This window comes from Sciurus carolinensis, chromosome 4, assembly GCF_902686445.1.
Source record: "Sciurus carolinensis chromosome 4, mSciCar1.2, whole genome shotgun sequence".
Classification (NCBI taxonomy): Eukaryota; Metazoa; Chordata; class Mammalia; order Rodentia; family Sciuridae; genus Sciurus; species Sciurus carolinensis.
In genome coordinates, this window is record NC_062216.1 from 135,777,580 (window position 1) to 135,801,633 (window position 24,054).

Consider the following 24,054-nt stretch of genomic DNA (forward strand, 5'->3'; position numbering starts at 1 on the left):
ATGTTAAAAATGCTTAAGAAGCTAGGGATCTAAGGAGCTAACTTCAATATCTTAAAGGCCATTTATTACAATCCCAAAGCCGATATTATACTAAATGGAGAAAAACTAAAAACCTTTCCTCTAAATTCAAGAACAGACTGCCCACTTTTATCATTCCTATTCAATAATGTCTTCAAAACATTAGCCAGAACAATCAGACAAGAAAAGGAAATCAAACGGATACAAATAGAAAAAGAGGTCAAATTCTCAGCTTGTCATCAATATGATCCTATATCTAGAAGACCCAAAACACTCCATCAGAAGACTTCTAGAGTTTATAAGTGAGTTTAGCAAAGTAGCAGAATACAAGGTCAACATCTATAAATCAATTGCTTTCCTATACTCTAGAGGTCATTCAGCCAAGAAAGAAATTAGGAAACTTCACAATAACTTCAAAAAAATTAAATATTTGGGAATTGATCTAACTAAGGAGGTAAAAGAGTTCTATAATGAAAATTATAGAAGATTGAAGAAAGAAACTGAAGACCTTAGAAAGTGGAAACACATCCTGTGTTCTTGGTTTGGCAGAATTAATATTGTCAAAATGGCAATACTACCAAAAGCAATACAAAGATTCAATGCAATCCTCTTCAAAAACCAATGACTTTTCTCACAGAATCAGAAAAGCAAATTCTTAAATTCATTTGGAAGAATAATTAGATCAGGTAATCAAAGCAATACTAAGCAAGAAAAGTAAAGCAGAATACATCGTAATATCTCATCTGAAATTATAATACAGAGCTGAAGTAACAAAAACTGCATGGTCCTGGCATCAAAATAGACATGAAGATCAATGGAACAGAATAGAAGGAACAGAGAAAAATCCATACAATTACAGCCATCTGATATTTCACAAAGGTGCCAAATGTATATCTTGGAGAAAAGATAACCTTTTTAACAAATAGTGCTGGAAAAACTGCATAGTTATATGAAGAAAAATGAAATTAGATTTCTCTCTCATGCTGCATGAAACTCAAATGAAAATGGATTAAAGACTTAGGAACTAGACCAGAAACTTTGCAACTGCTAGAAGAAAACATAGAATCAACAATCTATCATATAGAGGCTGGCATTGACTTCCTTAACAAGACCCCAAAGCACAAGAAATAAAACTAAGAATCAATAAGTTGGTTGCCATCAAACTACAGAGCCTCTGTACTGCAAAGTAAACTATTAAGAGTGTGAAGAAAAAGCATACAGAATGGGAGAAAATCTTGGCCAACTACTACTCCAATAGGGGATTAATATCCAGAATACACAAAGAACTGAACTCTCTCTCTCTCTCTCTCTCTCTCTCTCTCTCTCTCTCTCTCTCTCTCTCTCTCTCTCTCTCTGTGTGTGTGTGTGTGTGAGAGAGAGAGAGAAAGAGAGACAGAGACAGAGGGAGAGAAACTCAGTCAATAAACATAAAGGGCCAACAAATATATGAATATATGTTCAACATCTGTAGCAATCAGGGAAATGCAAATCAAAGCTACATAAGATTTCATCTCACTGTAGTCATAATAGCAATGATCAAGAATATGAACAACAATAAACATTGGTGAAGTTGTAGGGTGAAAGGAATACTTATACATTGTTGTAGAACTGCAGATTAGTACAACCACTCTAGAAAGCAGTATGGAGTTTTCTCAAAAAAAGAGGTGGAATCACCATATGACCCAGCTATCCCACTCCTTGATATTTTCCCAAAAGATCTAAAATCAGCACACCACAGCAACACAGCCACATAAATGTTTATAGTGGCACAATTCACAATAACTGAATTATGGAATCAACCGAGATGCCTATGAATAGATGAATGGATTAAGAAATTGTGACACACACAATGGAGTTCTCAGCCATAAAAAAAAAAGAGAATGAATTATGGCAATTGCCAGTAAATGGATAGAAATGGAGAATGTCATGCTAAATGAAATTAGCCAAACTCAGAAATTCAAAGGTTGACCCTTTCTTCTCATATGCAGAAACTAGAGTAAAATAATGGAGAGGATGAAGGAAAGATAGGATAACATAAAGAATCAATCAAACATAAATTAATAGATGAAGGAAGTCTAGAAGAGGAAGGAGAAAGGGAGATTAAAGCGGGAACAGGAGGAAAAGGCAGGGAATCATGAACTAAAATCGACTTCCAGGCATGTATTAGTTTGTCAGGATGAACACAAATACTATGTATAATCATAAAGTTCTAATTAAAAAACAAGAAAAACAGTTCATAATAATGATAAAATGATAATGATGGAGTTAGAACTCACTCTATATCAATAAAGATATGTTTCCAGTTAAAGAAATCATTTTCCCCATGCTATCAAACTGGTAAGTTCCATTCTCTCATTAAGATCACATCTGGAGTTCTGAATTCATTCCTTGGGACCATTTTCTGAGAGGATAAATGGGAGAATAATGGTTTACAAAGTCTTTAATGGTTTACAAAGAATATAAACTGCTGTGATTACCCTGGAAAAGAGCAGGCTTCCCAGTGGGAAGAAGTAGAAAAAGATCAAATGGGTGCATAACATTGGGAGGTGAACCACATGCCTGTGTATATTTTGTGCACTTCTGTATATGTTCACTTTTCTGTATGTTGCTTTCAGTATCACTTTTCTTTTGTGTTTTTTTTTTCTATTTTTTATTTGTTCTGATTAGTTATACCTGACAGTAGAATGTATTTTGATATATCATACATAAATGGAGTCTGACTTCTCATTCTTCTGGTTGTACATGATGTAGAATTACACCAGTCATGTAATCATATATGCACATAGGGTAATAATGTCCAATTTATTCTACTATCCTTCCTACCCCCATACCCTTCCCTTTTTGTGTTTTTAAATATATCATAACGATTTTATAATTTTATTTAACTGGCTTCCGTGCTTGCTGTCAAAATTCCATACCACCATTTCCTTATTCAAGACCCTTCATTTTGATTTGTTCTTTACTGAAAATTACAGTACATGTTGTAATTGATAAATAGCCTTACTGAAAATGTTGGTTTTTCCTTTATATACACATAAAAATATAACCAAATATAAAAGTATCTGTTGGTAAGTAATTTTCTCTTTAAAATTCTGAGGCTGTTCAATATTTTTTTTCAAGAATTTAGCTTTGTAGGTGAGTATGAGAACAAACTAATATCCTTTTTTCATTGATAACTAGTTTTTTCTCCTGATTTTATGCTTTTGGTTATCAGTTGATCCTTAACAAGAAAATCTAAGATGCATCTGGCTGTAGGACCCATTTAATTAATTTGCACTCCTTTGTTAAGATGACAGTGGCCTCTCTTGAACTTTATATAGCTTTACTTTCCTTATTGCCATTCAGTCTTCAATTAATTCAGGAAATCATATTTTTTTGGTTTCTTCACTTAGTTTATATAAAAATCTTTCATTAGTGACCATTCTCTATCCTCTGTACAAATTGTCTTCTGGCATAATTTTTAGCTTTTTTCTTCTTTTCTCTGAACTTTGGGGAAAAAATTTTTAAGTTTGACTTTGTGTTAGAGGTTTTTTTTTTTTTTTTCTTTTGCGGAACCGAGGGCCTTGGCTTTGCAAGTCAGGCACTCTACCAACTGAGCTATCTCCCCAGCCCCTGTGTTAGGGTTTTAACCACAGTTTTAGGTACATTCCTTATTCAGTTATTACAGGTTTAGTTTCCATGTAGCCCTTCCTCAGTGAACTAATTTATCTTTCAGCATGTTGCTTTTGCTAATGATAACATACAAAGGCACAGTATCTTCATAAATTTAAACATTTACCTCTTACATGACTGCAGTTCACTTTGAGGTATTTACTCAAGAAATAAAAACCCATGTCTATGCAAAGACTTGTAGTGAAATATTCATAAACACTATGTGTAGAATTTCCAGAAACTGGAAATAGCATAAATGGATGGACAAATTATGTCACATCTGTAAAGTGCAACAGTCCTCTGTGCTAAAGAGAAACAAGTTAATGCACTCCACACATATAGACTGAGATGTATGTTTATAGAAGAAGCCGAACACCAAAGAGTACATGCCATATGATTTCAAATATGCTGAAAAATTATTAAAAACCTATTAAAGCTTACACAAAAGAGAAAAAAATCTTGCAGTACTATGAAAATTACATAACAAAGAGAAAGGAGCATCACACTACGAGTTAATAACCTTACTTTGTAAATCACTAGAAGTGTATTTTTAAAATATTACACAGCATCATCTGTGTACTATGAGAAGAAGAGGTGGAAAGTTTAAGGAGAGACCAGCTAAAATAAAAAGATGGCATTATTTCAATACATGCTTAGATACTATCAGTCTTAACATTATTAAGATGTCAGTTTTTCCCAAAAGGATCTATAAATATAAAACAATCCCCCAAAAGATTCTATATCTTATTTGTGGTATGTCGAAATAGACAAACATCACAGGGAAGTGCAAAGCACTTAGGGTAACTGAAGCATTTTATTTTTCTGGAGAAGGAGAAGAGGAAGAAAAAAGTCTATTTCTTTATACTCCCTGGTTTTAAGATTTACTAAAGATATGTTTATTAAAACAGTGTGATATGATGAAGAGAGAATGCAAGAATAGATCCACATATACACTGAATGAATTTTTAGGAGACTAACTATAGGGCAATTCAGTTGAACAAGAAGAGACTTTTCAACATGGTTCTCTAACAATTGGGCAGTTTTATTATTTTTCTGAAGAGAGACTGCATCTCCTAGGCTAGAGGAAATACTCCTGTTTCCCTTTTCCTGCCTGCACTTTAGACTCCAAATAAAATATGAAAGACTTGGAGTGAGGGAAATGCTACAAGGAAAACGGTTTATCTACCAATGCAAAACTGGTTTCATAGGTTCAGTTTTTCTAGGCTTAGCTTCCTCCTAGTTTCTAGGTAGGCTTTTACCGTACTTAGTTTTTGATTATGGTTTGAAGTCTTTTTTCTTTTAATTTTCAGTGTTTTAAATTGTATGTTAGTATTAAAAAAATGAAAGTACATTAGAAAACAATTTTAATATTTTATTTAAAATAAATTTTATGTCATTTTTTGAAATATGAACTTAAAATAGCACCAGTGGTTCTAAAATAGCTCATAAGTATGCCTTTTGATGCTAGGTAACACCATCTTTCTATGTAATATTTTCTTTTAAAAAAGGTGAATGATGATCATATTGCTTTGCCTGACTTGGGGCATTGAGATGCTGCTAAATAAACCTCATGAAGAACTCTTTAATATAGCCTTATTTTATGTAAAAATTAACAATCTAGAACAGAACTAAGGTGTTGTCTTTTGGTTAAAACCTAGTATTGTAGTAATATCTGCTGATTTTATTAGCTTTAGATTTTGTCAAATGAGTTAGTAAAACCACCACGTTGTTCTGTGGGCAACTGAGGCTTTCTTTGATCTTATTATCCCAGTAGGAGTTGGACTACTTAGTCAGGTGGTATTTAGTGGTTCTTGTGAAAACTGACAGTCATTGGATGGTTGTGAAAGAAATAATAATAAAGGAACAAAGAGCAATACATGAAACAGATTTGCCCTGGAGAAGATTGGGACAAGCCCAAAAGCATAGCCAAAATACATTTCACTAGAAAGTGGAACTGAATGATAGGATATGTGAAGATTAAACCAGTGAACTCTTTAGGTAAAGAGGAAGGAAAATGCAAGATGTCATAAGCAGGGACAGTAATCTTCCTTGTGTATTAAGAAGCAGGATCATCTGCTCAGTCGATACTCCTGGAATGAACTGAAGATACTGAGGGAAAGGAAGAAAAATCAAAGATATTTGATAATAGTAGGGAAGTCTGTAATCAGTGATGGGGAAATACAGTAAGGGGTCAATTAGGACTGAATCAAAGGCTTGCTGAGAGCTAGTGAGGTCTCAGTGAGATTACTTGTGTGTTTTACATTAATCAGGATGACTTAGTAGTCCTTGACAGAGAAGGACCAAAAAAAAAAAAAAAAAAAAAAAAAAACTTAAAAATAAACAGGACAATAGTGAACACCTAAATGGGCAAAGACATTTGAGACCAGACACCCTTTTGAGAAAACAGAACAGATGTCAAGAAGACCCTAAAATAAGAATTGTCTGTTTAGTTCCTTTGCCCATTTATTGATTGGTTTATTTGAGTTTTGTTTTGTTTTGGTGTTAAGCTTTTTGAGTTCTTTGTATACCCTGGAAATTAACACCTTATCTGAGTGTGGTTGGCAAAGATTTTTTTCCTATTCTCTCTTCACGTTCTTGTTTCCTTTCTTTGTTGTGAAAAAGCTTTTTAGTTTGATGCCATCCAATTTACTGACTTTTGATTTTATTTCTTGTATTTTAGGAGTCTTGTTGAGGAAGTCAGTTTCTCAGCCAACATGTTTGAGTGTTGGGCCTACATTTTCTTCTAGTAGATGCAAGGTCTCTGGTCTAATACCTAGGTCTTTGATTTACTTTGAGTTGAATTTTGTGCAGGGTAAGAGATAGGGGTTAAATTTCTCCTATATATAGATTTCCAGTTTACCCATTTGTTATGAATACTCAACAACTATATGAAAAAAATGCTCAACATGTCTAGCACTTAGAGAAATGCAAATTAAAACTACACTGAGAGTTCACCTCATTTCAACAAGAATGACACTTTATCAAGAATACAAGTAACAATAAATGTCAAGGATGTGGGGAAAAAGGTATACTCATACATTGCTGGTAGGACTACAAATGGGTACAACCAGTCTGGAAAGCAATATGGAGATTTCTCAAAAAACTTGAAATGGAACCACTATTTAACTCAGCTATCCCAGTCCTTGGTATATACAAAGGAGTTAAAATCAGCCTACTATAGTGACGCTGCCACATCAATGTTTATAATAGCACAATTTATAATAGCCAAGCTATAGAACCACACTAGATGCCCATCAACAGAAGAATGGATAAAGAAATTATGGTATATATGCACAATTGAATATTACTCAGCCTTAAAGAAGAATGACTTTATAACATTTAGCCATAAATAAGAATGACTTTATAATATTTGCTGGTAAATGGATAGATCTGGAGACTACCATGCTAAGTGAACTAGGCCAATCCCAAAAAAATGAAGGTTGAATGTTTTCTCTGCTATATGGATGCTAACTCACAAAATGGGGCTTTGCAGATAATAGAAATTCAGTGGATTAGACAAAGGGTAATGAAGGGAAGGGAGTGGGGCTAGGAATAGGAGACAGTGGAACGAATCTGACATAACTTTCCTATGTACATATATGAATACCACAGTAAATCTCTCCATCATGTACATCCACAAGTCTGGAATCCTAATCAGAGTATGATATATTCCACACTTGTATAAATATATCAAATTAGATTCAGCTGTCATGTATAACTAAAAAGAAAAAAAAAATAAGATCCTACAATGAAAAAAGACTAGAAGTCCAAGCAGACCATAGACTTGACTGAAGATTTAAAGTCAAAATACAGGAACATATTTAAGAATCCAATAAGTAGAGGGTTGAAACCTGATGATTAGTTGAAGATTCTACAATAACAATAGTGAAAGAGTCAAAAGAAAAGTATTTTACTACTATGGCTTCTATTATTGCCAGAAATTGAGGGCAATTCTGTGCTGTGTATTCTCCCTCTTCCAGGGGTTGGCAAACATTTTCTTGGAGCAATGACTAGCAAATACCTTTGGCTATATGGACTATGTTGTGATCTCTATCCCAACTATTAAAAAAAAAAAAATAAAGCCTTCAATAGTAAACAGATGCATTCGTGTGAAAACCACAGGTGGTTGCTTAGAAACACTACTGTGACATGCTCATCAGGAATCAGCACAAAGAAGCTGCATGTCAGCTTTTTGTAAGCAAAGAGAAGGCTTGTGGAAATGGGCTTCCAAGCCTAATGGATTTTTAAAGAGCTGTGTTCATTCGATCTACAAGTACATTCATATATTCATGTTCAGATACAGATATAAATATAGATATATATTTCTGTGTATAAATTTGTTCCATAACTAATATTTGAAAAATATGTAGAAATTAAAATAATAATAATCTCTTCCCAGAAATGCCAGTCTGTTTAGAGAAAGAGAGGGGAAAATGAAGATGGGGGAAATAAAAATAATTATAAAATAAAATACAGCTGGACAATGAAGTGGTGATAAAAAAGTGACATTGATTTTGAGTACAGAATACCTAAGCATGGAAAAAAAGATTTTTCTGCCTTTGGATCGGAGATGATTCTAGGAATCATCAACTGGGAAGGCTCTTCTTAAATACTGCATCTCAGCTACTTTGCTGCTTTGGAAAGATGAAAAAAAGGACTCATTTTTCCAGGATTATCATATCTGCTTCTTACTTCTGCTAAATGTCATATAGTCTGAACAGTTATTAAAAGTGAAAAATATCTAAAAATTTTGTGGGTACTTTTCAGATTCAGTTACACTTTAACAAAATGATAATGGTCTCTTAAATTGATGCCTCGAAAGTAGTGTCTTACTGTTATAGATACTTTTTCCTTCTTTTAAAGTGAACGTTTTTGAATCATACATTTGTATGACAATGGATTATTGACTACATTTCTGAGGTTTTATGTAAGAAAAATGAATGGGATGGATAATTCTATTTAAAATAGAATTGGCAGATAAAGACTATTTTTAAATTGTTAAATAAGTATTTTCAGAGTAGTCAGGAAGTAGACTATGTAAAGATAACAGAAGCAGACATTTATTTTGATATCACAGAATAGTATGTTGAAAATGCCTGGTGCCACTCATATTTGTGATTGTACAATAAAAGACAATCCATGATTCAGGATGCCAGATTACACCATTTATTCAGTGCATGGTGGTGACTCTGTTAACTTGCCAGAACTACTTGTTGCCACATTCACTTTACATGTTTCACTTGTGCTTTTTATTTACTCATTGCCAAATCCAAATTTTTTTCTGGATGAGAAAAAAAAAATGTATGTCAAGCTTTTCAAGTTTGAGAATAATATTAAGAATGCTTTTTTTAATTAAGATAAATGTAACCAAGACAAGGAATGGACTTTACTGTCCATCTACAAATGGAAGATGCATTGCATGTACTCATATACAAATTGGATCATTAAAACCTCACAAAGGAGAATACCGTGCCACTTGAAGCAATGTGGATGAGCCTTAGGGCCATTGTGCTTTAAGTGAATTAAGACAGACGAAGACTCCATGATTTTATTTTCACGTAGGATCTGAAGATAACAGAAGTCATAAACATTGAGTAGAAAGGTTGTTGCCAGGGACCTGGGGTGAGGAGAATGGGGAGATGCTGGTCCAGGGGTATAAATTTTCAATTAAGACAAGTTCTGAGGATTTGAGGTACGGCATGGTAACTGTCATTATTGATACTGTTTTAGATTCTTAGTTCCCAAGACAGTAGATCCTTGTTATGATTTAGATCTAGAAAATGTCTCCCCAAAAGCTCACATTTTGAAATCATGTTCTTCAATGCAGCAAGTTCAGATGTGGGGCAAGTTCAGATGTGGGGAATTTTCAGCAGTGATTAGGGATGTAATCTTTTTAAAAAATTATTTATTTATTTTTTATTCATTGTGCACAAATGGGGTATAACTTTTCATTGCTCTGGTGGTACCCGATGTAGCGTCACACTGTTTGTGTAATCATATATGTGCACAGGGTAATGGTGGTTGTCTCATTCCATTATTTTTCCTCCTCCCTGCCCCCCCGACCCCTCATTTCCCTCTACACAATCTAGTGTTGTTCCATTCTTCCCTTACCCCCTACTCCTCCATTATGTATCATCACTCACTTATCAGAGAAAACATTCAGCCTTTGATTTTTTGGGATTGACTTATTTCACTTAGGATGATATTCTCCAACTCCATCCATTTGCCTGCAAATGCCATAATTTTATCATTCTTTATGGCTGAGTAATATTCCATTGTATATATATACCACAGTTTCTTTATTCATTCATCAATTGAAGGGCATCTAGGTTGGTTCCACAATCTGGCTATTGTGAATTGAGCAGCTATGAACACTGATGTGGCTGTATCTCTGTAGTATGCTGATTTTAAGTCCTTTGGGTATAGGCCAAGGAGTGGGATAGCTCAGTCAAATGGTGGTTCCATTCCAAGTTTTCTAAGGAATCTCCATATTGTTTTCCACAGTGGCTGCACCATTTTGCAGTCCCACCCGCAATGTTTGAGTGTACCTTTTCCCCACATCCTTGCTAACACCTATTTTTGCTTGTATTCTTGATAATAGCCATTCTAATTGGGGTGAGATGAAATCTTAAGGTAGTTTTGATATGCATTTTTCTTATTAATAGGGATGTTGAACATTTTTTCATATATCTGTTGATGGCTTGTATATCTTCTGTGAAGTGTCTGCTTAGCCCATTTATTGATTGGGTTATTTATATTTTTGGTGTAAAGATTTTTGAGTTCTTTGTAAATTCTGGAAATTAGTACTCTATCTGAAGTGCTTGTGGTAAAGATTTTCTCCCACTCTTTAGGCTCTCTCTTCACATTGTTGATTGTTTCCTTTGCTAAGAAAAAGCTTTTTAGTTTGAATCCATCCCATTTGTTGATTCCTACTTTTATTTCTTGTGCTTTGGGAGTCTTGTTAAAGAAGTCTGGTCCTAAGCCTAAATGATGAAGATTTGGGTCTACTCTTTCTTCTCTTTGGTACAGGGTCTCTGGTCTAATTCCTAGGTCCTTGATCCATTTTGGGTTGAGTTTTGTGCAGGGTGAGAGATAGGTGTTTATTTAGGGCTCTAATCATATGGGTGAATTGATCCATTTGATTAATAATTTGCATGGGCTATTGGGTGGTAACTGTAAGCACATGGGCATGGTTGGGGCATTGGGAGTATGCCTTTTGGGACTAAATCTTTTCCCTGGTGTCTGTCTCTCTCTCTCTCTCTCTCTCTCTCTCTCTCTCTCTCTCTTTTTCTCTCTTTCCTGGCTGCCATGAGCTAAGACGCTTTCCTGCATCAAAACCTTCCACCTTACCTAAGGTCCAGAGCCATGGAGTCAACTGACCATGGACTGAACCTCTGAAACCACGAGCCCCAAACAAACTTTTCCTCCTTTAAGTTGTTCTTCTCCAGAATTTTGGTTGTAATAATGAAAAATTGACTAAAACAATTCTAAATATTAGCCCCATAAATCAAAACAAAAACAACAAAAGAAACCAACAAAAATAATGAATAGGTGAGATGACTGATGTGTTAGCTAACTTGGAATCATTTTACAATATATATGTATCACACATTGAATACTTTAAACATACATAATTTTATTTTTCAATTATGCTTAAATAATTCTGGTAAATACAAATAAATGTGATATATAAATCTGTGCTAGAAATTATCCACATTGTTTAAACTCTCTATTCCCCTAAGTGGGGTAGAAAATACTCTTATATTGTCAGCTTTCTGTTTTACAGTACCTGAGATAAATCCTGTCACTAAAAGAAAAGCTTTACTTTGGCTCATGATTTCAGGGGTGTCAGTCCATGGTTGCTAGACCTGTCTCTTTGTGCCTATGGTGGCACCGTACATCATGGAAGGAGCACTTGGTACAGGAGGCCTGTTTGCTTCATGGCAGCCAGGAAGTGAGGAGAGATAGAAAGAAAAAGGAAAATACTAATATCCCCTTCAGGGGCATACCCCGAAATGCCTAACTTCTTTTCACTGGGTTCTATCTCCTAAGGGTTCTACTACCTCCCAGGTTTGCCATGGGTTGGGGACCAGGCCTTTAACACATGGCTCTTGAGGAACAATAAGGATCCAAATAAGCAATTCTCTACCTCGATTTCATGCAAAACTGCTGTAAATAGGTGTTATTCCTTATTGACACGCCTGAGGAAGCCACAAATTTCACATGAACTACATTTCTCAGGTGAGTAGATGGCAAATAGAAAGATAATGGAATATAATTATAAATGGAAGAGGAATGCCCATTTCTGACAATTCCCTTATCTTGAGAGACATTTAACAATCAAACCTAGAGGGTCATAGCCCTGTGCTAGGCTAAACGTTGAGAAAAAATGAAAACTGTCAAACTTAGACAAAGCTCTAAGAGATGTTGCAGATGATAAAAAGACAAGAGTCTTAATATGGTGGATGAGAGAACCAGGGCACAAAGTAAATAGGCCGAGTTGATGGATTGCAGCAAAATTATGGGATTGTATTTAAATGTAAATGCTTATTTTTTAAAAATCAATGTGGCCAATTATAAAGTCATGGAAACACAGCTTGATAGCAAATGATACTTTTTTAGAAGGTTGGTCTGAGGCTTTTTAAATGACTATAAATTTAATATGAGCCTGTAATATGAAGTGGTTGCTAAAAATGAAAAATAAAAACCTTAGGCATGGTAGAAATGTAGTAAAGATCAAAAGAAGTCATAGACACATTGCATTCTGTGATGTTTATGCTATGTCCAGAGGGATGTGCTGTTGTCTAAGGACCAGTTTTTAAGAGAATGCTCAACTGATATATCAGATGGGCTTAAAGGAGGGTGTCCCATTTTCTTCAAATATTTGAATTGCCAATGATATTGATCCTAGAATTCTTTTCTTTCAAGTAAAAGCTTCAATAGATAGACTTGATTCTCCTGGGAAGTCATGGGCAGCTGCTGCCAAAGAGATATAATAAAGGGGATTCTTGCATTCAGTAAGGATTAAATGGAATAGCTTCCCATTTCTTTTTAAAAGTCAAAGATGCCATGATTATTTTAATAAAATGAAAATTATGAGAAGGCATGAAGAAAGAGATCCTGCATAAATACTGAGGTCACCAAGGTTCTGGGCCTCATAAAGCATGTTGTATTTAAACATTAAAGTGCACTTTGGAAATTGTAACCTGTGGTGACAAGTGATACAATGCTATACAAGGCATACTATTAGCTGTTAAAAAAAAAAAAAAGAGGGTCAGAAGTAGTTTACATTGATTTTATTTTTATTCAGGCAAAATTAAAGAACACAACACACACAAAAAGTATTAGTGAAAGGACTTTGGAAGTTTCCATGAACTAACAGAATTACAGTTTTTTAAACTCTAGTTCACTTAAAATTGAACAGAGTGCCTTTGGCTACATGACTTCGTAATTGCTATGGATTCTTGTAATTTTACAACTAATTTAAGAATTTTCTTTTTCTTCTTTTCCTTTGTTTCAGGTTGGCAGGGCTAAAGGAATCTGTTATGTATAATTTTACAAGGATAGAATACATGTTAAACTGAACAAATAGTTTCTATTATTTCTTTATCTGTTAAGTACATGAAAATTTAGATGGATGTTATTTAGGACAGGTATGCCTGAAGGCACTCTATATCAAAAGAGACAAAATTGGTTCCACTCTTAGGAGTGTCTCTTATATCTTAGTGGTAGAGCACTTGCCTTGCATATTCAAGGTCCTGGGTTCAATCCCCAGTACTGCCAGAATAAACAAACAAACAAAACAATAACAACAAAAACCTGAACCAACAACCTTGTATCAACTGGGTACAGTGGCACACTCCTTTAATTCCAGTTTCTCAGGAGTCTGAGGCAGGAGGATTGCTAGTTTAAGGCCATCCTGGACAATTTAAGAAGACCCTGTCTTCTTAAAAAAAAAAAAAGTGAAAAAAAAAGGGGGGGCATTGGGAGGAAATAAAAAAAGCCCTTGCCTACCATGTACAAGGTCTCAGGTTCAATTCCCAGTACTGGAAGAAAATTTGCATAGAGCCATCTTTGTTTAAAAGGACTCGATTTCTGCTCCAATTCTGTATCCACTCCTGCCTAGACACTCATTTGAATATTCACTTTCTGTTCTTTTATAATCTGGAAATATTATCTGAATCTGAGAATACATTTTGTATTCTTAAATTACACAGTACAAATCACACATTGTTCAACTAAAGATTTTTTCTTTCATAACTGAGTTTATAGTCAGTTGTTCTGTGACATTAACACATTGAAGTTATTCTTAGTGTGTTATTTAAGAAAATATTGGAAATATTAGACATCTTTAGGGAAATATTTTTTAAAACATATTACCATATGGGTGAACGTTTATCCTTTCCAAGAATATGAAATTTGTGACTCATTTTTATCTTTGGTTTTCCACTGTAAAGAATGGGTGTCAGCTTCCTGTGTAATTTTGATTTGTTTATCCAGCAGTTTTGTTTGTCTGTGCAGTTTTCTGTGTGCCAATTGTGGTCAATATTTGGTTTCCATAAAAGGTATGAGTTTTCTTTGAGGCTATCTTTTCTGGCCACTGCCAAACCCACAACTGATGCACCATTACTTTGACTTTTGTTCTTGATTTAAACTTGGCACAGATCTTCTCTTTGGTGTAAAACATGAAACATACTCCATTTTGACATGGAAGCTGAGGAGGAAACTGTTTGCTTAACATTTTCTAAAGCAATATATAGACAGGATGTTTGTGTTTCTCTTATAGAGACAGAACTACCACCTGAATGTGCCAGTACCCACAAATTCAGAGTTGGCGCTTCTATTATAAAAAGTCTAGCCAAGAGTTCATTTTTCTTCATTTATAGGTAAAAACAGATAAAGATACATTAAAATGTTTCAGTTTAATGAAATGCAGAGCAAGCTAGGACAGACACTCGCCTCAGGTTCAAGGGATTTTCACTACTGCAATCCTTCAGTACTGACTCAGTAATGCATAGGATTTAGATGCATTCTACCTGGGTTTGGATCCTGGCTGGACCACATTTATTCCTAAGTAAAATATTTAGCTTCACCCAACCTTTGTTTTCACTACGGCGAACTGAGATATTAAAAGTTTTTACTTCATAGAGTTCTTGTGAGGATTAAGTGACTTAGTATAGTGATAGACACAGGGAACCATCCTCACCACCTCACCAACCTCTCTCAAAATGGAATGCACACCTTATATTCTTCCCTGGTGAGATGATCGGATTATAGGATCTTTGAATGAGTTGAGTTTAGGCCTTCTTCTTTTGCTACCAAACTGTTCTAAGTCATTAAGCCTGTGACATAGTCCTGTATTTTGCTTTAGGCAAACCAAATGGAAGGACTTGTGACCCAAAGGCACAAATATGCCTTTAAGATGGGAACCTTTCAAGTGTATTTGGTGAACAAACCAGGTCTTATAAGTTCAGTTCATCCATATTTTGGAAAAATTTCCAGACTATCTCCTGTAAGAGTGTTGTGAAGCTAGAAATTGAAAACACATAGAAAGTAAAAATGAATTCCTACCAACCTCTACCTATCAAATCAATCCATTTATCAATGTTTATTGAGTGTCTAGAACCCATGCAGTGGAGAATACTACTTATCATTCTTAAGAGCACCCTGCCTTAAACATTATAGACACCTCATAAATTTTTTTCCACTGAAGCTTATGTCAAAGCTTTTCACAGTAAATATCCCTTTTAAAATATTCTCTAGATCACTTCTTTTAAAGTAGATAACCATTCAGAAATGAAGCAGTAGCAGTTGCTGAACTTAGCAGTAGCCAAAAGCAAACTTTATCCCTAAGTCTAACGACAGTTTCTTGGATGGAACAAATGTGTTTTTCTTCTCTTTCTCTCTTTTTAAAGACAATCCCTAGGTCTGGATCTACTGCTGATTTTGCAGTTTTTACCGGTTAGGTCATATTGAGAATGATGATAGCATTAAAAATGAAGTGTTGTATTCTCTTTTATGCTTTGCCACAGTTGAGTAGAAAAGGGAGGGAGAAGAGGGGGAGGTCCACCAGTATTGTTATACAACAAACACTGAACTCATTGCTTTTTAAGTGGCACACATTATATTTAAAAAATCCTGTCTAACATGAAATTGTTTCAGATGAAGATAATTAGTGCTTACTGAAGTAATAATGCATTGAAATATATTCAAAGAAGAACTGAATGAAAGATGTTTTGGCATTTCACTTGTGATTCACTAAAAAAGATTCAAATTTCTTCACCTTTTTCAGGCTACTTCTTTTAACGCCACTAAATGTCACACAATTGACTCTTATTTTGGATCTTGACACAGGGAGAAATGGAGTCTAGGTACACCTGAGTTTGCTTCAGCAACCATGAATAACTTATAATTAGTAATTAAATTTTTCACTAAATTTAGTTTATGAATATTTTTTAATGAGCCTCTCCAGAGAAATTGTAGGCCTCTCTTAATTTCATATTACCATTCCCTTTTTCCAGTTTCATCCATTTAGAGCTCCTGTTTCAGTCATTTATTCTCAGGCCCTCTACTCTCTCCAAGCTGATATCAACATACTGGGGAATAGGAATGTCCCAGTCACTTGGAACCGGTTTCAAAGAGATTAATTGAATTACCATTGTCTTAAACCCTGTGGGGAAGGGATAACACTGTATGTGAAAGGTCTTTTAAAGCTATACTCTAAAACAAACTATTGAAGTTACCATTTCCGCTCATTGGATTACTACAGTGACCTCTGTTGTTCCTAAAAGACGCCTTCATCTAGTCTTTCATTTCCATATTCTCAATTCACAATGCAGATTGTAGCTATTTCTGTACATCCCAGACTTTGAGTTTAATTGAATATCACATTCTTACCCACTGAAACTTGGACAGCTGCACAAAGCAAGTTTCTTAATCACAATTTCATGTCTCTCGCTGTTACTAAACCTTTAGGCAGGATGGCAACCCCATTGACTAGTATTAGCAAGACTTTGTGAAAATCCTAGGAAAAAGTTAATGTTCCTTTTGGCTGTGCTTCCAATGGCTTGGCTGTTTGTGTGAAACTTTGCCTGAATTTCTCATGAAACCAGTCATTTTAAGAGGTTTTGTTTTCTCCTGCCTTGGGACAGAAGTGTTGCCAGATTCATGTTCTTTTTAATACTGTTATTTTGCTCCTGATTTTACACTAAACCCAAAGAGGTAGTAAGATAGTGATTGGTGAAAGAAGAAAATGAACTTAAACCATTATTGGCATGACAGAGAATCTTTTATGAAATGGTTTAAATATAATATTCTGAATAATTTTTATCAATGTCAGAGAAAGTTTCTTTCCTGAATTAAAAAGAAATAAAAACCATAGTTTAATTTCCTCTGCTTTCTCAGGTAGTTGTGAAGCTGCTCACAGGTGGGTCCTTTCATAGACCTATGACTTTCACCATCCTCTTATGTCTTCCATTGTTCCTGAAACCTATTATAGTCTTTTCCCCCAGTAGACTATTTCTGAAATTGATGTCGATCTCTTACATCACAATTCATAATTTTCAGCTTTTATTTTCCTAATAATCCTCTTCTAGGATAAAAATGAAATGCCTGACTTTAACAGAAGCCACAGGTACTTTGAGCTCTTTGCTTCTTCGTGTCTATCCTGTACCAATTATGACCTGGAGATGCAAGGGGCACAAAGCTCTCTGATCACAATTAGTGGGGGTTACAGTCCCCTCTTTGAAAAACTATTGGATAAAACATTAATAGTTAAACTAATGTCAAATTAGAAACCATTTTAGGAACATTTAAAGATAAAGGTTTTATGCTGTAGGAAAGCCCTGGAAAACATTAACAGACTAACTTGTTCTTGGAAAAGAAATGTCAACTTTTTAATCCTTGCACTGTAATTGAACAGGCACAAATTATACTTACCTTAGGACTATCATTTTGTTCCCTCTGAAAAGCAAAGATAATAAAAGTATCTCCCTTCTAGAAGTGAGCAAGGACTTTGTAAACTTGCACAAAGACTGCTACCAAGTATTTTTAATGCGTTGTCTATTTTCTTATTAATAATATTAAGAACAAGGACTAGTGGAAATGAAATACTCACAAAAATAGGAGTAATAGGAATAAATATACTTTCAAAATTCTGACTCAGATGGATTCTGCAGTTTATAGTGTGCTGATGCAATGGTCAAAAGTTTTGTGTTGTTTTTTTTTTTTTTATTTCTTCTCTTATCATCCTGGAATATGTATTTTTATTTTTCCACCCAGTATGTTGTCTGACGCATTATTCTGAACTTGGGAATCAAGGAGTGCTTGGAAATATCTAGATTATCTTGGCCATTCTCAGTGATGTCAGTAATCTGTTCTCCTTCAGGGCCTATATAGTTTATGAATCTAGAATGTCATATAAAAAATATCCATAACTATATGGCCACAGTTTATATAAAGATTTCGGGGTTGAAGAAAGTTCTAGTGGCTTGAGGTATCGGCGGGAGCAGCCGAGTGGCGAGAGTAGCCGTTATAGGAGCCAGAGCTGCCTATTAAGCTGGAGCAAGATGACAACCTCGGGCTGGGGAGATAGCTCAGCTGGTAGAGTGCTCGCCTCACAAGCACAAGGCCCTGAGTTCGATCCCCAGTACCGCAAAAAAAGAAAGAAAAAAGATGACAACCTACCAAAAGCATGGAGACTTAATGGCAGAGCCTATGGGGGAAGAGCCAGTGGGAATCCTGGCTGGGATTGGTGAAGTCCTGGGCAAGAAGCTGGAGGAAAGGGGATTTGACAAGGTTTGACAAGGCATATGTTGTCCTTGGTCAGTTTCTGTTTTGCTAAACAAAGATGAAGACCTCTTCAGGGAATGGCTGAAAGACACATGTGGCGCTAACGCCAAGCCAGTCCCAGGACTGCTTTGGGTGCCTTCAAGAATGATGTGATGCCTTCTTGTGATGTTCTCTGGGGGGCCCTCAATCCCCAGCCCCATTATCCAGAGTTTGCAGCTGAGTGGGGCTCCTTTTCCTTTTTGTCCTCTACAAAGGAAAAGATTGCTGCTGTTGTACTCCAGGGTCTCTGGGAGTTCTCTCCCCTCACCATTTCAATCTTTTTGGAATTTTTGCTCTTGCATGCAACTCCCTTTATCTTTCCCCTGCCAGTTCCATGGAAACCGTTAACCAGCTTTTCTGATTAGATTCCTGGCCCCTTCCCTCACCCCCACCTTCACCTCTGGTCTATTTGATGCCATTTGGCACCTTTTTTTGTCATAACAGTCACTGTCCTTGCAAAGTTTTTTTAGATCAATAAAGTCAGTGGCCTTCATAAAAAAAAAAAAAGATTTTTGGTTGACCTTCCTTTGAAGATATTTCAGAAATGGGTTGAAAATGATATTCTGCATTACTCTTGTTTTCTTGTTTCAAAGTACACCCCCGAATATGGATGTACTGTGAAAGTCTTTTAGACACATATACAATATCCACAGATGCTTGTCATTTATATTTAGTTGGTACCTTTTAACTGGACTATTAAACTATTCCTGGACATTTAAAAAGTTATATATAGTAGATGTAGCACATCACTGAAAGAATTATTTTTAATCATCCATCTTGTGACAAACTCCTAAATATATGCTTGTCATCAGATTTGAATTACTACTTCCATAAGATGACTACTTCCCAGTTTTCAATTTATTCAACTTTTACCTTTTAAGTCTTTTAGGTAGATTTTGCTCAGTTGTGCCACAGAAGCATTTCCTCAAGTCAAAGATTTATTCCTTGCCCATGTTAAATATTGCCTGAGGATCCCCATAATGTCCTCTGTCCTGAGTCTCAAGCTGAGGAACAGCCATGTATCTACAGGGCATGCCAAGGTCATAACAGATGGAAACAGAGCAGTTATCAGATGGAATGTTGGTTCTAGAGCTTCTGCTCAGAGGAGACTTGTCTCTGTCTCTTCCACTCAGTTTCCTTAGCCAAAGTAAGACATAGGGTCAACCCTAAAGGTCACATGATGGGAAAGTGTAAGCCTTTTGCAGCAGTGGGCCTTGTGGGAGTAGCCACACAGACAGCATGCCACATTCTTTTTTTTGTAGTGGGGGTGTGTACAGGGACAGGGGATTGAACTCAGGCATTCCACCACTGAGCCACATCTCCAGTCCTTTTTTGTATTTTATGTAGAGACAGGGCCTCCCTGAGTTGCTTAGCACCTTCCTGTTGCTGAGTCTGGCTTTGAACTGACTACCTCCTGCCGCAGCCTCCCCAGCCGCTGGGATCACAGGTGTGCACCATGCCCGGCCATACCTCATTCTTATTACTGTTTTTATACATGAAATGTATTTTCCTTTCTTGAATTATATAATATCATTTATTCATTCCTTAAACGTATATTAAGAGCATCTACTCTTACATGTGTTCCAACTTTAATATAAAGGATTATATAATGAAAGGAAGGTTGTTGGCATTTTTAACTCTTACCCCCTTGATATTTCTATACAAATTGAATAGCTTTCACACTGCTCTCCTTGGAACTCTCTTTACTCACCTTCCATGATGCCAAATTCCAGATGACTTGGGCTTTTCAAGTGACAAAGGATTGGAATTCTACCTCTGTAATGTATTAACTTTGTGACTCTTGGTCAAGTTATTTACTGTCTTTGATCTTTAGTTTCCTCAATGGTAGAAATATTAGAACCTCTGGAATTAAATTGCACAAAATTTGTGAGTCATCTTGTGCAATGCTCATTGTAGAGCCTTGTGAAATTCTTGTGCCATGTCCATCGAACCCTTCTTAGGCTTCTCATTCCACTCAGAATTCAAACAGAGGTTCTTTTTGTATCCTGCAAACTCCAAATCCATCTGATTCCATGTTTCTCATATTGCTTAATTGGACCAAAGTAGGCTTCTTGATAATCCAGAGCATACAGCAAATATTCCACTCAGGCTTTCCTTTTCCTTCTCTTCCTTAACATGTCTGTGAGGTTTATCTCATCATTTCTTTGTCCCTAAATGTCATCTCACCAGAGTGGCCTGGGACCATTCTATTTAAGATATCAATTTACATATCATTCTCTCTTCTCATCGTTTGCCATAATGCGTCTGTTTTGTTTTGATTTCTTATCCTCTGATGTGTATGTGTATACACACACACACACACACACACACACACACACACACACATATGTATTTGTTTGTTTATTGGTTTATGATTTATCTTTCCTCTAGAATGTAAACCCCATCAGAATGGAGACTATTTTCATGACTGTAAATTCTAGCACTTCTAATGGTATCTCACCCATGGTGGATTCTTAATGATGACTAAATAAATGTAATTGATAATTAAATACTCAAGAACATAATACAATTGGCCAGAGAAAGGAGGACAGTTTCTCTTTATCTTCTCTGTTGCTATATTCCCAAAACCTGCAAGAATAACTATTAGAAGTTTATATTTTTCTTCAAAGTCACTAACTATTTGTAGTCTAAATAGCTGGAAACTGCTGAAGAATTGTAAGATATACATAATTATAACACTTGTAAAAATAATTTCCTTTAAATGTTCTTATGGGCAAAATTTGATGTATTTGAAATATAAACTGCACTTAGGTGGGCTAAGGATAGGGTTAAAATTTCTTTCTTTCTTGCAAATAAATAAGACAAAAAATTAAAATACTTTGGAAGGATAGAATGAAATTAGTAGTAAGGAAGTTAAAAAATCAATGTTTAAGAAGTTTAAAAATATAAGATTTTTTTTTATTTTAGGAGGCTAAGGTTTTCATTTAAGCCAAGTATTTCAATATATCCTCAGAATGAAAATTATTAATGAGATAGTTTACATTTTTCTGACTAATCCTTTGAAATCCGATTTGTGTTTATACTTATGGCATACATATCTCAATTTAGACTGGCCATATCCTGAGTGATTAGTTGCTACTTGTGTCCAGTAGTTGTCACAGTAAGCGTGAAGTTCTGAATAAAGTCCTTTGTCTTTTAGATTTGTCAAGTAAAACTGTTCTTCACCCAGAGTAGGGAAACAACCTGAGAAATGTGCTCCAAATGACTTATATGCCATCCTTTTGCTTTTCTGCCATCTTTGTTTGAGTGAACAAAGATTGATTATCTATGCTCTGGATATTCAGCACTCTACCAACAAATGTGCAGGACTTAAAATTGCTTGTTGATGAATACAGTCTGATCTTTAAATTATTTCTGGGTTAGACCCAGTTTGTTTCCAAAGGAACCACTGATTTTCCCTGTAATGCTTGGTCTTCCCATGACTGCTGCAGTCTGAAGATCTGGCACATGACTTCCGGTTGAAGGTATACTTCAGGATGCCCTGGGTTTCTGCCTACAGAAGATACTCCAAGAGTGATTTGAATATATGTTATTTTTTATACATACAATTGTACAGGTGCTTCCTTTTTAGAGAAGTTGTATATTTGAGGGAGCTAGGACCTTTTTGCTTGTGATTTGAATATTTTAGACTTTTGAACATTGTCAATATCAGAATATATCTGCTGTAGAATATATTTAGTATTTTACATCTTATTTGGAATCAGTATTAAATCAAGATATGGCAGGAAAAATATAAGGATAGTGGTGTCTTTAAGTCACCAAGCAGCCATGTAGAAAACCTTTGATCATATTCCAAAGTAATTTTCATTTGTCAGGATTTTGATTACATTCAGGTAGAGATTTTTGTATGCTGAGGAAATATCTTGGCCTCTGTACCATTGCCCTAAATGGAATAGGAATGAGAAAACAAGCTCTGTAGAACCACAAAGCAGCATGCAAGTTAGCTTTGGAGACAGGGTTTCTTAGCATACATGTGAATTTCAAAGTAAAACATTAACCTGCATTAGCATCTCTAAGCCTCCACTGTTGATTTTGGCTATTGTTTAGTGTCACTTGTACTAGCAGCAGTTGGAGCATTTGAAAAGGCGTTTGTAGCTGTATTTTTAATAGTACTCTAGCTGTCAGTAAGTTGAACTTCTAAGCCATCATTATGAAGAAGTTGTATTGAAAAATCGCTCAATTTTATATGAGATTCCTGGTATAAAGCAAAAGAAATATTATTAGTCATTTAAGGTTTATTATATGACTTTTCAGAATTGGCTTGTAGGGTGGGCATCCAGGATAATGCATACCCTTCAGGAGGTGGCAGGGTGGAGGGAGATCATAGTCCTGGGTTATTAGGGAAGTGAAACTGTTACCAAGGTAAACTCTGATTCGGGTAGTTGTGAGTACTAGGGAACAGAAGCATGGTAAGTTTTGAGTTACAGGATTTTGCCCAAATGACTGGATTTTTAAGAAATGAAGTTAAATAAGCTTAAATTCTGACTACTTTAAAAGCAAAAGAAAATCCACCCTACTACTGCTTTCTCTCCAAATGAGGTCTTAAGTTTGCCCTAAGTTTCAGGTCAGCCTTCTTGGCATTGGCAGAAAAAAACAGAGACTTCTAGCCAAATAGAGAGAACATCCTTCTCAGTGATCCTGTGGGCTTCAACAAATTGCTAATTAGTCAAATTAATTAGACAAATTGCTAATTATATCTCAGCAAGAGATTTAGTTTTTCTGATAGAGCATATCAGTAGGAAGTACAGGTATTCAACAAGTGGCAGGTATTTGCTAGTGTGCCCAGTGTATGGGAAACAAAATGCCATTCCACAGAAAGGAACCTCACCTAAAGTTTGGGGGTTTCTGGGTCCCCATCATTGGATGCATTTCATTAGTAGGAAACTCATCCCAGAAGGGCCCAAGTCTTAGGCATGATAACGAATCAGGGAAATGTAGAGAGAGATAGGACAGTGGTCCAGCTACATATATGTAGGGGGAGGCCCAGAAGAACAACGCTCAATGCACAGAAGTGATAGAAGATAACAACTGGCCATTCTGGACATAACCAGGAAGTGGATTCTTGGTCCATAGAAGAATACTTGCTGGGGTGCAACAAATATGACCCAGCACTGAACTTAGGCATAGAACTTGCAAGTCAGAGATAACATTGAACCCTGCTGTGATTGGTTACTATTGACATGAAGGATACATGCTTTTGCTAGACTCAGTAAGGAGACAGCATGTTTATAGATCATTTTCTAAGGTAGCATCTAAAGATAATTTGAAGAAGAAAAATAAATTATCATTTAAAACTTATCAGGGATTATATTAGTACAGTGCCTGCCATGTACACTCTATCTCCCTCCCTCTCTTACTTCACTGATCTCTGCAAGGTTGTTGCATTTTAAGATAGGGGAAACTTTAAAAATAATTCCTTTGGAGTTTAAATTCACTTAAAAATCAAACATAAAAAGAAGAAATAGACTGAGAGTATCTTAGATCTGTTATTGTTTATTTTGATGAGAATGCTTATGCTTTTGCTTGTGAAAGTGT

At 35.5% G+C, this 24,054-nt stretch overlaps 1 protein-coding gene and 1 pseudogene across 1 annotated transcript in view; both read left to right on the plus strand.

Moving 5' to 3' along the window:
- The window catches only part of Nav3 (neuron navigator 3), a 707,491-nt gene that overhangs the window by 282,429 nt on the left and 401,008 nt on the right, over positions 1–24,054 (plus strand). The gene's annotated exons all lie outside the window — the stretch shown is intronic.
- On the plus strand, positions 18,343–18,625 carry LOC124982434 (barrier-to-autointegration factor-like; annotated as a pseudogene).